At 44.5% G+C, this 13,472-nt stretch overlaps 1 long non-coding RNA gene across 1 annotated transcript in view; it reads right to left on the bottom strand.

The window, feature by feature from the left end:
• The window catches only part of LOC108406109 (uncharacterized), a 192,197-nt gene that overhangs the window by 153,545 nt on the left and 25,180 nt on the right, over window positions 1–13,472 (bottom strand). Inside the window, exon 2 of the long non-coding RNA XR_012127030.1 lies at window positions 10,260–10,431. This is a non-coding gene — a long non-coding RNA (uncharacterized lncRNA). The remainder of the gene's footprint in view (window positions 1–10,259; window positions 10,432–13,472) is intronic.

Genomic DNA, 13,472 nt, shown 5'->3' with positions numbered 1-13,472 from the left:
AATGAGCTCCCTGCTCTTTCCAGGACCATTCCCTCCATCTTCTTGTGTTGACACATGATAGACTATTATAGAATAGCGATATCCTATATTTAGAATAGCTAGATCTGCACAGGTGAGTATAGAATTACCAATTATCGAGTAGAGAAAAATGTATCAATTGGTACCACCTTAAGAAAGTCTCCTGGTACAAGTGTAGCCCACTATTGTGAGACTTTTCCATGAAAATATTCAGTTGAAAAATTTTCTTCCTTTGTGTGTGTGTGCATGTGTGTTGGTATTGGTGGTGGTGTGTTTTCTAGCCTCTTGAGTTGAAAGTTCAGTTTGTATATTTTCAATCTTATATTTTGATAAATTTATTTAAGGCTATAAATTGTTCTCTCAATTCTACTTGAGTTATATCTCATAGGTTCTGGTTCATGGTGCCATTAATTTCTAAATAGTTCAATTACTTCAGCTGTGACTTCTTAACTCAAGAGTTTATTTGGAAAAGTGTTTTTAAATTTCTAAGAGAGAATATATGCAGCCTATCTTCTAGAAATACTATTTACTCTAAATTCTAGGGCTAGCTAAATTTCTTTAAGTTGCTGTTGACAAATCAACTTCACAGCTCTTGAAATTCAAAGGTCCAGTAAGATTTGATTGGCATCATCCCAACCCTGAAGATAAAGCTAGTATCATTGACATACTAAATGGATTAAGTCCATAGAGGGGTCAGGTGGTTTTTCCAAAGCTACAAAGCAGAGGAAGGACACACTTTAAGGCCTCGTGGCACCTAGTGGAGTGCTTGTTCTTGCCACCCTCAGTCCTAGCTCTTGATAAGGTCTGTCTCAACAATATTTGTTGAATGCCTAGTGTATACTAGGTACCAGTCTAGGCACTGGGAATGCAACAATGAGTAATACTAAAATAGAGTACGACTAAAATATCTGCCCTCTCATGCATTTGTTGGGAAGCTTACTTTAAGGAAAATAAGGTCAAATGTGTGAAAATAGGACCTGAAAATAGCAGAGGAACCTGGGGTGCAGAGGGACTGCTACCGCAAAGTGAGAGACACAACCTGTCCCTGTCTGAGGGGGTCCCAGCAATCCTTGCCACTTATCTTCACCCACCCCCTGGGGGCACTTACGTTATGGTGGAGCTGCCATGCACTACTTCTCTCCAGAGTCACTCAAAGTCCTACCCCAAGACATGGCCCTCTAATCACAGACATCTGCTGGATACCCACCATGCCAGGTACAGTGCGAAGTACTTGTACCCAGGATCTCTTTTCATTTCATCTTGACATTTCTGCCACTTACACAGATGAGCACACCAAGGCTTCCACAAGTGAATTCACCCTCAGCCAGTATCTGACTCTGAGGTCTCCTGACTCTAAGACCAAAGTTTTATTCCAGGACCCCAAGATTTTGGGTTTGGGTTTTTTGGTTTTTTTTTTTTTTTAATCAAGAAAAGACTGGGGAAGAATTTGTGGAACTTCAGCTGGTTTCTTGCCCTGTTGTCAGTAAGTCTGAATCTTGTCCTCTCAACCTTTTGCCATCGTCATCATCACCACCATCTCTTCAGCAGGATAATCATCCTCCACTGTTTCATGTGCAACCAGGGAGTGTGTCCAGCACAGGATGGTGGCTGAAAGCTGGGACCCTGGCATGAAGCTCCTGGGTTAAAACACTGGCTCTGCATCTTACCAGCTGTGGGAGGGGCCACTGGGCTCAGTGTCCCACCTGGTACTGCAAGGAAGTAAATGGAAGTCTGGACTAAACCCAGGTCTGTCGGTCCACAAAACTCATGTTATCCTGCCTCCCAGAGGCTGGTCGTGGCCTTCAACAGAGTCCTTGAGGAAAGAATTCTAACACCCTCCGGGGAGCACAGGTCTCTGTGACTCCACAGACCCATAGATGACTTTGAATGTACCTGAAGATTCCAATTTAGTTTTGGAAACACATCTTGTATCTATACGTAAAGAGGAAGAAATTAGAAACATGGACACTTTGGGATCATAGGTGGACCTGGGGAAATAGAGGCCAAGTTTTCTCACCATGCAGAGCATTCTTGCCTGAAAGTCGAATGACTTAGGAGGGTTCCTTAGAAGTACAGCCTGAGACAGGAATGTGAGGGCATGGGATTTGTTGAGAGAGTGCTCAGAGGAGGGAAGAAAGTGGAGGGAGAGAGGAAAGGGACTGAGTAAGGCTGCAGTCTGGAGCAAGGTCTAACATAGCCCATGGAAGTGAGGGCTCTAAATGGTGAACTGTCCCTTAGGGCCGTCTCCTGACAGAACTGGACATCCACTGGCTGTGGGAGGCTCACAAAAGAATGGGTATAACTCTCTAGGGAAGGTGGCAGCTCTGAGCCATTGGTAGCCAACACTCCCAGTAGTTGGGGAGTGGGTGCCCTGGCCCAGAAATTGGCAGCAGGATGAGGCCCCAGCATTTAGCCACACACAGACTGATGTATGTGTGCATTCCTAAAGTACCCTCTGCCACAGCACACTGACACTTTATCACTGGTGTTGGAATTGCTGGCTTAGGGTGATAATAAAAACGAGACCACTTTTAGTTGGTGTTTGTTTTTAAATCCTCTGCAGTCCGTTGCACTCCTGATTGCATGCACACCAGCAGTGGTACACCGTGCACATGGCTCCTGAGTGGAGGGCAAGCCAGGGGCCCTTCACAGAAATGACCAGGAAGAGTCCCCTGGTACCTCATGCTGCTCAGGACTGTTTCTCCTACCATCCAAAATCAGCTACCTGGGAACCCAGCAGGATGGTCTGAGGTCTTGTCCTCAAAGGTTTCCGCCATCCTCACCTCCACCCTCTCTTCCAGTAAGAGAATAGATTTTCTATCCACAGGAAGAATAATTCAAGTCCCATCCAGCCTGACCATGCTTCACTCTTACTTATAAAAGCCATAAAGCCAAATACTCCTGTTCTGACCTCTGAGGAAAGGGGTTCATTTCTGATCTCAACAGTCAACAAGTTCAAAAATACTTTCCAAATGCCTCAAGGATGATCTTCATCAGAAGACATGGAAATGTGAAAGGTACATTCTTACAGACATCACCCTACAGTGGGAGACCCTTTCATCTCAGGAAAGAAATCTCTGATGTCCCGGGAGTGTCACTTCCCCCGTGGACACACTTGAGACTAACTTACTGCAAGTCAAACTGTGGCTGCATTTACTGAAAAGGATTCCTAGGAGGCCAGAAGACTGAGGGCACCTCCTCTCTCCGCACCTGGCAGCCCTCCACAGACATTAATACAGAGACAAAGGGATGTCCGTAAGTCCCTCCTGCAGGCCCGAGGGAGCCCAGAGCTGTGACAGAGCAGCAGTCAGGTAAAGGAATGTAGAAACGGTGTTTGAAAGGCAAGAGGAGCTTTACGGAAACATACTTTATAAAAAAGCATGAGAATTTCCTTTTATACAGAAGCGGTATCTGTATACAAACTGCTGGTCTCTTTTTCACTGTCCAGGAGAAATTATTATCTGAAAGGAAAAGCATTCAATATTTTACTTTATCTGCACCCCACTGCTCTGTGCCGCCCCAACATGACACAAAAGACATTCTCATCACACAAGCTCCATGATTCTACTTGGACTTGGACCTTCTTCTCATTCAAGTTTACCTCATGTTTCAAAAATGAATATCTGGGAAAGAAAATGGCATCATTTCTTCTTATAAAAATGACTTTCCCATTTATTGGTCAACAAACACAAGTCATCATCTATTGTTAGTATGTTACTTCCTGAAATTATATACAAAAGGTTTAGGAGAGTTTGAAAAAAAAGTCCTGAAGTTTGCTAAGTGCCCACCATCTCCATAACCACTCAAATCAGGCTTTTTTTTTTTTTGTAATTCCTTTAAATTAAATATCTTTGATAATAAATGCAAATCTGGGAACAATAAATTATAACTTCTAGGTTGACCAGTGACTAATTATATATATTATAATTAACTCCAGTTTCCAACACAAGGTATTTATCTTAATAATCAGCCCATATACATTAGCATATCTTAAAGGGATTTGTAAAAGAGACTTTCCCATTTGAAGGGCCAGCTGAGCTTCCTCCCATGGACTATGAACGGGCGTGGAATCAGGAGACATGGAATTACTTTAAAAAGATGTTTGGGCTAAATATAAGCTGAGAAACTCAGATTATAGGCATAAAACCCTGACTTTAAAATATTTATCTGAAATATACCCTATGACTATCACTAAAGAGCCTGCAGGTCTAAAAATCTACAATTTCCATTAATCTGTTCAAAATATCTTCAGCTCTGCTGGGCTCTTGTGAATGCATCTGTTGAAATTTAGGGGTAAGACCTAAACTTTACCAAAGGAGACAGATATTTCAGGGAGCCTCTAACCATTTTCTATGAAAATCAACAAGGAAGGAGAACCCACTTTTGGCAGTGGCGGGACCAAGACCACTGATCTCGTTCCTATCCCTGCCCTTCCTTTCCCTGCATTTTCAGAAACGTACATCTGACACGCAGTCAGCTGAACTCTTACCATTATAAATAAGGCAAAGAGGGCCTGCATGGGCTTTCTGAGGCCCAGTTATCCACTGACTTTTTGTAAGATGGGAAGTTGCTTTCTAGATTTGCTGCAGAGTTGCTACCAGGGTGCAGTCCAAGAGCACAGGACAATGGTCCCAAGGCACCCCCTGCTCTCTGCTTGCAGCCTGTGGTTCTTTGAGACCATGCTAGCCTCCTCCCAGGGCTTTTTCTCTGGCGCTTGGGAGTCTCTGGGGTAAGCGGTTAAGCCTTTTGATACAGCTGGTAATCCCAGCTCCAGCCATTATTGCTGCATTTTCCAACTGTCCCTGGGTAATTGTCCAAGGGACTTAGACAAGTCAGACCAGCCAAAGACACCACGAAGGTCAAACCACAATAGAGCATGCCCTGATTTTATCCAGGAGATTGATGCGCAAATCACCTTGATTTCGATTTGGCACCAGGGTTATAAAATGCACTTGCAATCACCGATAACATGTGAGATCAGACCCAAGCACAGGACACTGTATTTTACACCCTCTGTGGAGTTTTCCCTAATGCATCCATAAATCAGCCTGCAAAGCAGGGCATCTGGCCCATGTTCACAAAGAAGACAGACATGGAGACAGGGCATGTGGGGATGGAGGCATTTTTGAAACTTAGGGAGAGCCTGAAATCTTTAGCTTGTATCAGGGCCACTGGATGGAAACTTAAAGGGGGACAGAGCACAGCAGAGTCTTTAGGAGGAGCCACAGAGGAAATCAGGGTCACTCAGGGAGAAGAGAACTGCACGCACATGTCCATGTGTGCATAAGGTATGTTTCTGAGTGCTTGAGCAGTGATTTGAAATTTTGAGGTAGGAGAAAAAAATACAAAATAGCAAACAATGTTTCTCTAATACACATTTAAGTGTGTAAAAGAGGGTAAATGTAGCAAGAAGAGAGGGAAACATTGACAGGGAAAAATCAGAAAACCATTCAGTTTGCAACAACTTTGAGCAGTAGCTACAATATCCTTCCTAGAGCTTCTTTCCTGTCTGCCTGCATGAAAGGCTGAGGTCAAATTAATATTTTTTAAAAGAAAATACAGACTTTAAGTACTTTTTAAAGACTCACTAGCACCAGTCATCATAGTTTATGTAACTATTTCATACAGTTTCCTGAGTAGGCGATTTCACTGGTCTTGGGATGTTGAACTCAGTATTAAAAAAAGAAAGCAGCAGTGCTACCTCCAGGCCTATCTTCACCTTGGCATGATGGTCTCTGGCTTAAATTCAGCTCCCAGTTCTGCTTGTGGACACCACTCTGCTCCCCCAATCTTCCTTCCCTCCCTAATCCACTCCCATTCACCTGTGGGAGTCCAGCCAGCAGGCATCCCGCCTTGCTCCATGGGGTGCACAAGGAGTGTGGGGACAAGGTCCAGCACGCCTGGTGGGCAGTCACAGAGGAAGAATGAAACATCAAGGTTGGAAAAAATACAGAAGTAATTACTTGCATTGTTTTCTCCTACATTTTTATTCTTCTAGAGCTTCAAGATTTCAGCCTTCATCTAAAGAAAGTAAAGAAACCTGTAATGAAAATGATTCCTCTGCTTGGGGGGTACACAGATAGCCCTCTCTCCCCAGTGGGCTGAATTGACAGGAAAAAATTTACTCCACTTAACGCAACTAAAATTTCCTTCGATTTAAGGAAACACTGCTTCAAATCCTAGGCATGTTTAAGTCTTTCGCAAAGTCTCATGTTTGTATTTCTGAGTGCCATTTAAAAGCAAGCATGATTTGGATTGAAATTGCAGACCCTAGAGAAACCCAGCCGTGGTACTTGCCTATAACCCCTAGGGTAGTATTTGCCAAGCAGGAAGCCTGCTTCTTAGCAGACTATATTCCCCGTTCTACTTTTTCTTTCAACTAAACTGGAACACACAAATGCACCCCTTCTTTTTCTAACCACCCTTCTTCTAGTGATATCCGATCAAGGTAGGAAAAGAAGTTATGAAATGAAGAATCTGCATGGAGTTTGGAAAGGGGAAGAATACTACAAATTCTGAAGCTCAGTCTTGAAGGTAATTTATGTTTCTGATCTCTGGCTTCGCTGTATCCAAATTAAACTCTCCAACAGTTTTACACAGCTTAAACCTACACAAAACTAAACTAAACAAAACAAAAAGATAAGAATAAAAGGAAGCGCCCTACTGCACTTTGCCTGAGGTCATGATGTCAAGTTGAAATAACAACAACAACAACAAAAAACAAAGTAGAAATCACATTCCTCCTCCAAAAGGCAGAGGTTGTGCTTAGAAAGAGAAAATCCGAAAACCTTTGCTGCACACAGTCCTTCCCTGTCACAGCCCACACAAGGCCTCTGCCCACCTGTGTACAGAGTGCATCACCCCCAAACCAGGGGCAACCTTCTCGCCAAGGGCCCCTTGCTGACCCCTCCAAGTGTGCGCGCAAAGTTTTTCCTTCTGCTTCCAGGGGAGAGGGATTTTTTCCGGATTGTACTGCCTGGAGAGAAGAGAGAGATACTGGAGGAGCAAGCACAGATGGAGAAGGCCTGTGCTTCTGCTTTCAGCCTCCTGGGAACCTGGGCAGCCACGTGATTCCCCAGCCAAGGGCAGGAGGCTGACCTGCTTGTAACATGTATCCCACCTACAGCTGGAGAAGGGGGGTGTACATTTTTTGAGGTAGTGGGTGTGTGCAAGAGGCAGGGGGAATACGTGGTGCTGATGCAGGATGGGTTTTATTGTGCATCCTTCATCTTCTTCTTGTCAGCTGCTCCTCAGCAGGCCAGGGTTCCTGGTCTAACCTGGTCTGCTCAGTGCCCTGGTGAGCTGCCAGGCCTTGGGAGTCACCTTCTCAGGGCCTGGGAAAAGGGGTGATGACCTTGTGTCTCACAGTGCAATTCTGGTAGCTTGCCTTGGCCTCTCCGAGAACCGGCCACCTCTGAGCTCTGTGGCAGGGCAACAGGGCCCCATGCAACCCCTCTACCCACAAATGAGGAATGAAACAGTGTCTGTTGGTACCACTGGTTAAGTGACATAATGCTTATAGAATACTTAGCCCAGTGCCAGGAACACAGTAAAGCCCAAAGTAAAATAAGTTTATCTGCAAGTGTGTTTCTTTCAAAAACTAGTATCCTTACAAAGGATCTCAACCTATTTGTGTCACAAAAACATTCCTCCTATGAGAGTCTTTCTAATATATTCAGGACACATGTCAATCCCAAATGACCTCAACGAATGGGAGACACTTGCTTGTAAAGGTTACCAGATCAAAATGGGGGCTGTAGAGGGAGGATGGAGAGATCTGACAAAATACACACAGATTTAGTCATCCTTCTTGGTGGTAAGACCTCAAAATGTAAGTGTTGGGGATCAGGGAAAGGAAACTTTTAAAGTGGACTTCAGAAAAGTATCAGGTAAGTGGCAATGTGGCAGAGCTCACAAATAGCCCAAATTGAGGCTTGCCTTTAAGTAGGAAAATGATCTATGTATAATAACATAAACATCTATGCATGATAAACATTATACACAGAAGTGCCAAATCAAAATCCTCACTGCATGGTGGGCCCATGAAGTAGTAATAAATTCAGGGATGATGAAGACCCTGGTGGTGTCAAAGTAGTATTTCTAACCTAATATATTACAATCTATATTGTTTTAATACTCAGCCTAACTAAATAAGTAGATCAGATATTGTAAGTGGACATTAGAAAGCTTCATTTTTGCATCAGAGAGTTAATACAGTATTTTTCATAGATTTTATATTTAGGCTTTTCTATTCTATTAGTAATTCAAAGGACAGATGTGGGAGAGGACCTGGGAAATATAAAGAACCGCCTTGCATGGATAGCACATGGGTGTCAGTGCTGTATAAAATAGGGGAGACGCTCCCACTTGTGCCCCTTCTGTCCTGCCCACGGAGGCAGGCCTGCCCACAAGGACTGGAGGGCCCCGGCATGTCCCGCACTCCCAGTTCTGTCTTCTAGCATCTGCCTCTGCCAGTGCACACTTCTTCTGCATCTATCAGAACATGCACATGCCTTGCTCTCACTGTCCCTTCTCTCGGGCATCTTCCCACCCCTCCTTCGTCTGTCTCTCTCTCTCTCTCTCTCTCTGCAGGACTCCACACCTCCCACAGACACCATCCTTGATAATTATAGTTTATTGATTCTCCTGGTGTTTGCTGCCCCAGGCGCCGTGTTCTTCATCTTAGACGGGCACCTTCTCGTCCATCACAGCCTGCATTTCTTAGGAGGCAAAATGCTGCAGGTTCCAATCCCAAGAGAGGCTGCCTGGACCAAGGCCAGGCAATCCCTCAGAGGTGGATCTGATCCCCTCCCACATGCCCCTGCTAAGGCTTTGGGGGCTCAGGCAAGGGGGCAGTTGAAATAAGAATCCTAGCAGGGAACATGTATTGACACTTACACATGCCAAACAAGCTACAAATGCTGTTCACAGGCACAGTCTTCACATCCTCCCAAATCCCCCTTATTCATCACTGCAAATGAGGCTCAGAGAGGTGCAGGGCTCCCCAAAGTCACACAGCTGCTAAGTGTCACAGCTGGGGTCTGCACCCCAAGCCTGAGTGCACAGATCCCCAGCTGTCCCCCAGAAAGGAGTTAGGACCAATGATGTGGGTAGTGCAGATAGTGTGAGGTGAGGGAAACATGCCCCAAGATGCTGGTTAAAAAATTTTAAAAAATGCCCCCTGAGACTAGCGTGACTGGCAGATTCCCGCCCATTGCCACCCAGAAAGAGAGGGTCCCCAGCCAGCCTGAGCCAGTGCCCCAGCTGCTGTTGGAGACAACCTGGCTCCCAAGCTGTTTACTTCTCAGCCATAAACAGGAAGGCCATAAAAGGGGCCCCTTTTGGTCAGCCACTCAGGGGCTTCTGTCTCCTCCTCCTCTTCCTTTTCCCTCCCCACCTCCCCCCCCAGTCCATGTCCCCAGGCAGAGGGAGTGTTTCCTTTAGAATGCTGCAACCTCCCAAGCGCCTCTGTCCCTTTGCCTTACAGAGCCTCTCCTGGGCTTGAAAGCCACTCCTGAGTGGAGAACAGGGTTCCACCAGGCCAGTGTCCTCCCAGAGAGCCCAAGGGCATGCCATTACCATGACACTTATGCAGTGATCTCCCCCAGGCTCCACTGGGGCACCTAGTTTTTTTAACTAATGGATGAGTAGAAATGACCCATTCCCTGAAAAGTGAAAACTCCAACTCTAAAAGAAACCTGGAAAGAAAGAGGCTGGGAAACTGAGAGGTGAGGAGAGAAGCCACAAGTGAAAAAAATTAGACAGCATGTTTTTCTTTATCACATTCACTCCTAAGAGATTCTGGGGGGGAAAAAAAGGACAGAGAAAAAGAAGAAGAGATTCCTCAGTCAAGCAGGGTGCCTTGCTGTCCTCTTAGAGGTGCACAATGCTGGTGGCCTATTAAAGGCTCTGAGAAGTCCTGCAGCACTTCTGGGGCTTGTTCCATTGTACGACTCAATTTTCCAAATGTCTTTGCCTGCAAGAGCCCATTTCTGCAGATGGCCCATTTATTCTTATAGCATTTTACGTTCCCTTCTATGCTTTGGGAAACTGGGTTAATGCACATTGTCAGATGTTCTGGATGAGCACTAGTCTCATCTGACCATAACTTCTCTTGTCAGAGCCTTAGTATTAACAGTCACATGGACAGACCTTCTTGACTGCTCATTGTCCCACTCCCCAGGGATGAGCAGAGCCCCACAGACAAAAGGCTGAAGAAGAAACAAGGAAGATGGGAATACCTTGGCCTCATCAGGGATTCATCAAGGACTGGCCTCCTTGGGATCCAAGAAAATCTCCAGTTTTCAGAAGACTTGCTCCATGACAGCCCCTCTCTCTGGCTCCATGACGTTCAGCTACATGCTGCTCAATCCCATGTGCTCATGGTGATCATCAAGCTTCTAAATCTGCAGCCTGTGGAACAATTAGTATTTCTTCAAGGAGAGTTTGTATGTGAGGATGGTAGCCTCATGTAAAAATTTGAATAAGCCTAACAAGTCATTTTCTGTTGACTGACTCCTTGAAAATCTATGTGACTCTCTCTACTTCCAGGGGCCCCCCTCCCCACCCCACCTGCAATCCTGGTCCTCTTCATGCATGAGACCTCTCCTCTCTGGGCACAGGACATCTGACACCTTCCCCGACTGTGTGTGTCTTGGTTACAGTTATACCCTGACCACGTCACTTAGCCCATACCTGTTACTGGCCTGAATTTTCAGGGTTTTGTGTTTTGTTTCTTTAAAGAGAAGTTGGATATGGCACAGACTCAAGCTCAATAATATCTTGGCCTCACAGTGTTGGGAAAAAAGAAAATGGCTCAGTCAGTTGCCTACATATTATAATCAGGATTTCACATTGAAACTCTGGATTTATGGTTGTCTTTTAAAAAATCAGAAGATCTGGCAACAATTGGACCACATTCCTCTTTTACAACCATCAGCTGGAGCTGAGTAGATGGGATGAGTATCTTCAGTCTACTAACACCCCCACCATTTCCTGATGTCACTGGGAAACTAGGACACTGAGCCATTTATCCCAGGTCCACCACTAACTAGTTGTGTGACCTTGAGCAAATTACTAAACCTCTCTGTGCCTCAACGTATCATCTGGGACACTGAAACAATAATAGTACCCTACCTAGATGAGTTAAGTTTGCTTTGGTTGAAAAACATAATCACCAAAATCATAGTGAATTAGTAGAACCAAAGCTTATTTCTCACTTATGCTCTACGTTTACTGCAAGTTGACATGAGAGGGTGAGAAGAGGGGATGCTCTGACCATTGTCATGACTCATAGTCCAGGGCAAAGGAAAGTCCATCTTAACATGCTCCCTTTGTCAGTCTAGTCACCTCAAATGTAAGGGTTGTGGAGAAAAACAGGGAATCATACACTGACTCTTAAAATTGCTCTTGGAAGGGACACACCATGAAGTTGTTTCACATCCCATTGGCCAATGCATGTCACATGACCTTGCTGCCATCACAGGGGGCAGGAGCATGCAACCCCAACATGTGCCGAGGAGAGAGAGGAAAACCAAGACAGATTTACTATAATGCTTCAGAGCCCTTCTCTTCCTTGGGTGCTTTCCAGGGCCTTGTACCTAATTTTACATTTGTAACTTTCTGTTCCTTTCCTTTGAGAAAGCCCCCAAAATCTTACAAATTTTAGGCCCTATAAAAACCTGACCCCTCTCTTCAACAGATGGTGCTGGCAAAACTGGACAGCTACATGTAAGAGAATGAAACTGGATCACTGTCTAACCCCATACACAAAAGTAAACTCTAAATGGATCAAAGACCTGAATGTAAGTCATGAAACCATAAAACTCTTGGAAAAAAACATAGGCAAAAATCTCATGGACATAAACATGAGTGACTTCTTCATGAACATATCTCCCTGGGCAAGGGAAACAAAGGCAAAAATGAACAAGTGGGACTATATCAAGCTGAAAAGCTTCTGTACAGCAAAGGACACCATCAATAGAACAAAAAGGTATCCTACAGTATGGGAGAACATATTCATAAATGACAGATCCGATAAAGGATTGACATCCAAAATATATAAAGAGCTCACACACCTCAACAAACAAAAACCAAATAATCCAATTAAAAAAATGGGCAGAGGAGCTGAATAGACAGTTCTCTAAAGAAGAAATCCAGATGGCCAACAGGCACAGGAAAAGATGCTCCACATCGCTAATCATCAGAGAAATACAAAGTAAAACCACAATGAGATATCACCTCACACCAGTAAGGATCACCATCATTGAAAAGACAAACAACAACAAATGTTGGCGAGGTTGTGGAGAAAAGGTACCCTCCTACACTGCTGGTGGGAATGTAAATTAGTTCAACCATTGTGGAAAGCAGTATGGAGGTTCCTCAGAATGCTCAAAATAGAAATACCATTTGACCCAGGAATTTCACTTGTAGGAATTTACCTTAAGAATGCAGCACTCCAGTTTGAAAAAGACAGATGCACCCCTATGTTTATCGCTGCACTGTTTACAATAGCCAAGATATGGAAGCAACCTAAATGTCCATCAGTAGGTGAATGGATAAAGAAGATGTGGTACATATACACAATAGAATATTACTCAGCCATAAGAAAAAAAACAGATCCTACCATTCGCAACAACATGGATGGAGCTAGAGGGTATTATGCTCAGTGAAATAAGCCAAGCGGAGAAGGACAAGTACCAAATGATTTCACTCATATGTGGAGTATAGGAACAAAGAAAAAACTGAAGGAACAAAACAGCAGCAGAATCACAGAACCCAAGAATGGACTAATAGTTACCAAAAGGAAAGGGACTGGGGATGATGGGTGGGAAGGGAGGCATAAGGGCGGGGAAAAGAAAGGGGGCATTAAGATTAGCATGTATAGTGCGTGAGGGACACACGGAGGGCTGTGCAACACAGAGAAGACAAGTAGTGATTTTACAGTATCTTACTACACAGATGGACAGGGATTGTGAAGGGGTATGTGGGGGGTACTTGGTTAAGGGGGGAACCTAGTAAACATAATGTTCTTTCTGTAATTGTAGATTAATGATACCAAAAAAAACCTGGCCCCATCTCTGGCCAGGAACATTTGTTCAGGGCCCCAATGACTCCTCCATGACCTCATGATACTAGAATCAAGTGAGTTAGCTCGTGGCACTTTCAGAACACTGCCCCGCACCGGGTCTGCAGTCTGTCAGCACTGAATTCTATTCTTATTAGGACAATAGTAAACACACAATTCTGACTCATGCCAGACATAAAACAAATGCACACACACTAAATTCACTTGATGGGGAACTCTGGTCCATCAGGAAGTGATCATTAATCAACATGGAGAATTGCCATAATATAGCTCAATAGCATGTGTGTGTGTGTGTGTGTGTGTGTGTGTGTGCGTGTGTGTGTGTGTGTGTGTGTTGTGTTGTTGGGGGATCCTTGAACGGAAAGTC

This window comes from Manis javanica, chromosome 17 (assembly GCF_040802235.1).
Source record: "Manis javanica isolate MJ-LG chromosome 17, MJ_LKY, whole genome shotgun sequence".
NCBI classification, from domain to species: Eukaryota; Metazoa; Chordata; class Mammalia; order Pholidota; family Manidae; genus Manis; species Manis javanica.
This window is presented reverse-complemented; position numbering and strand designations above follow the sequence as displayed.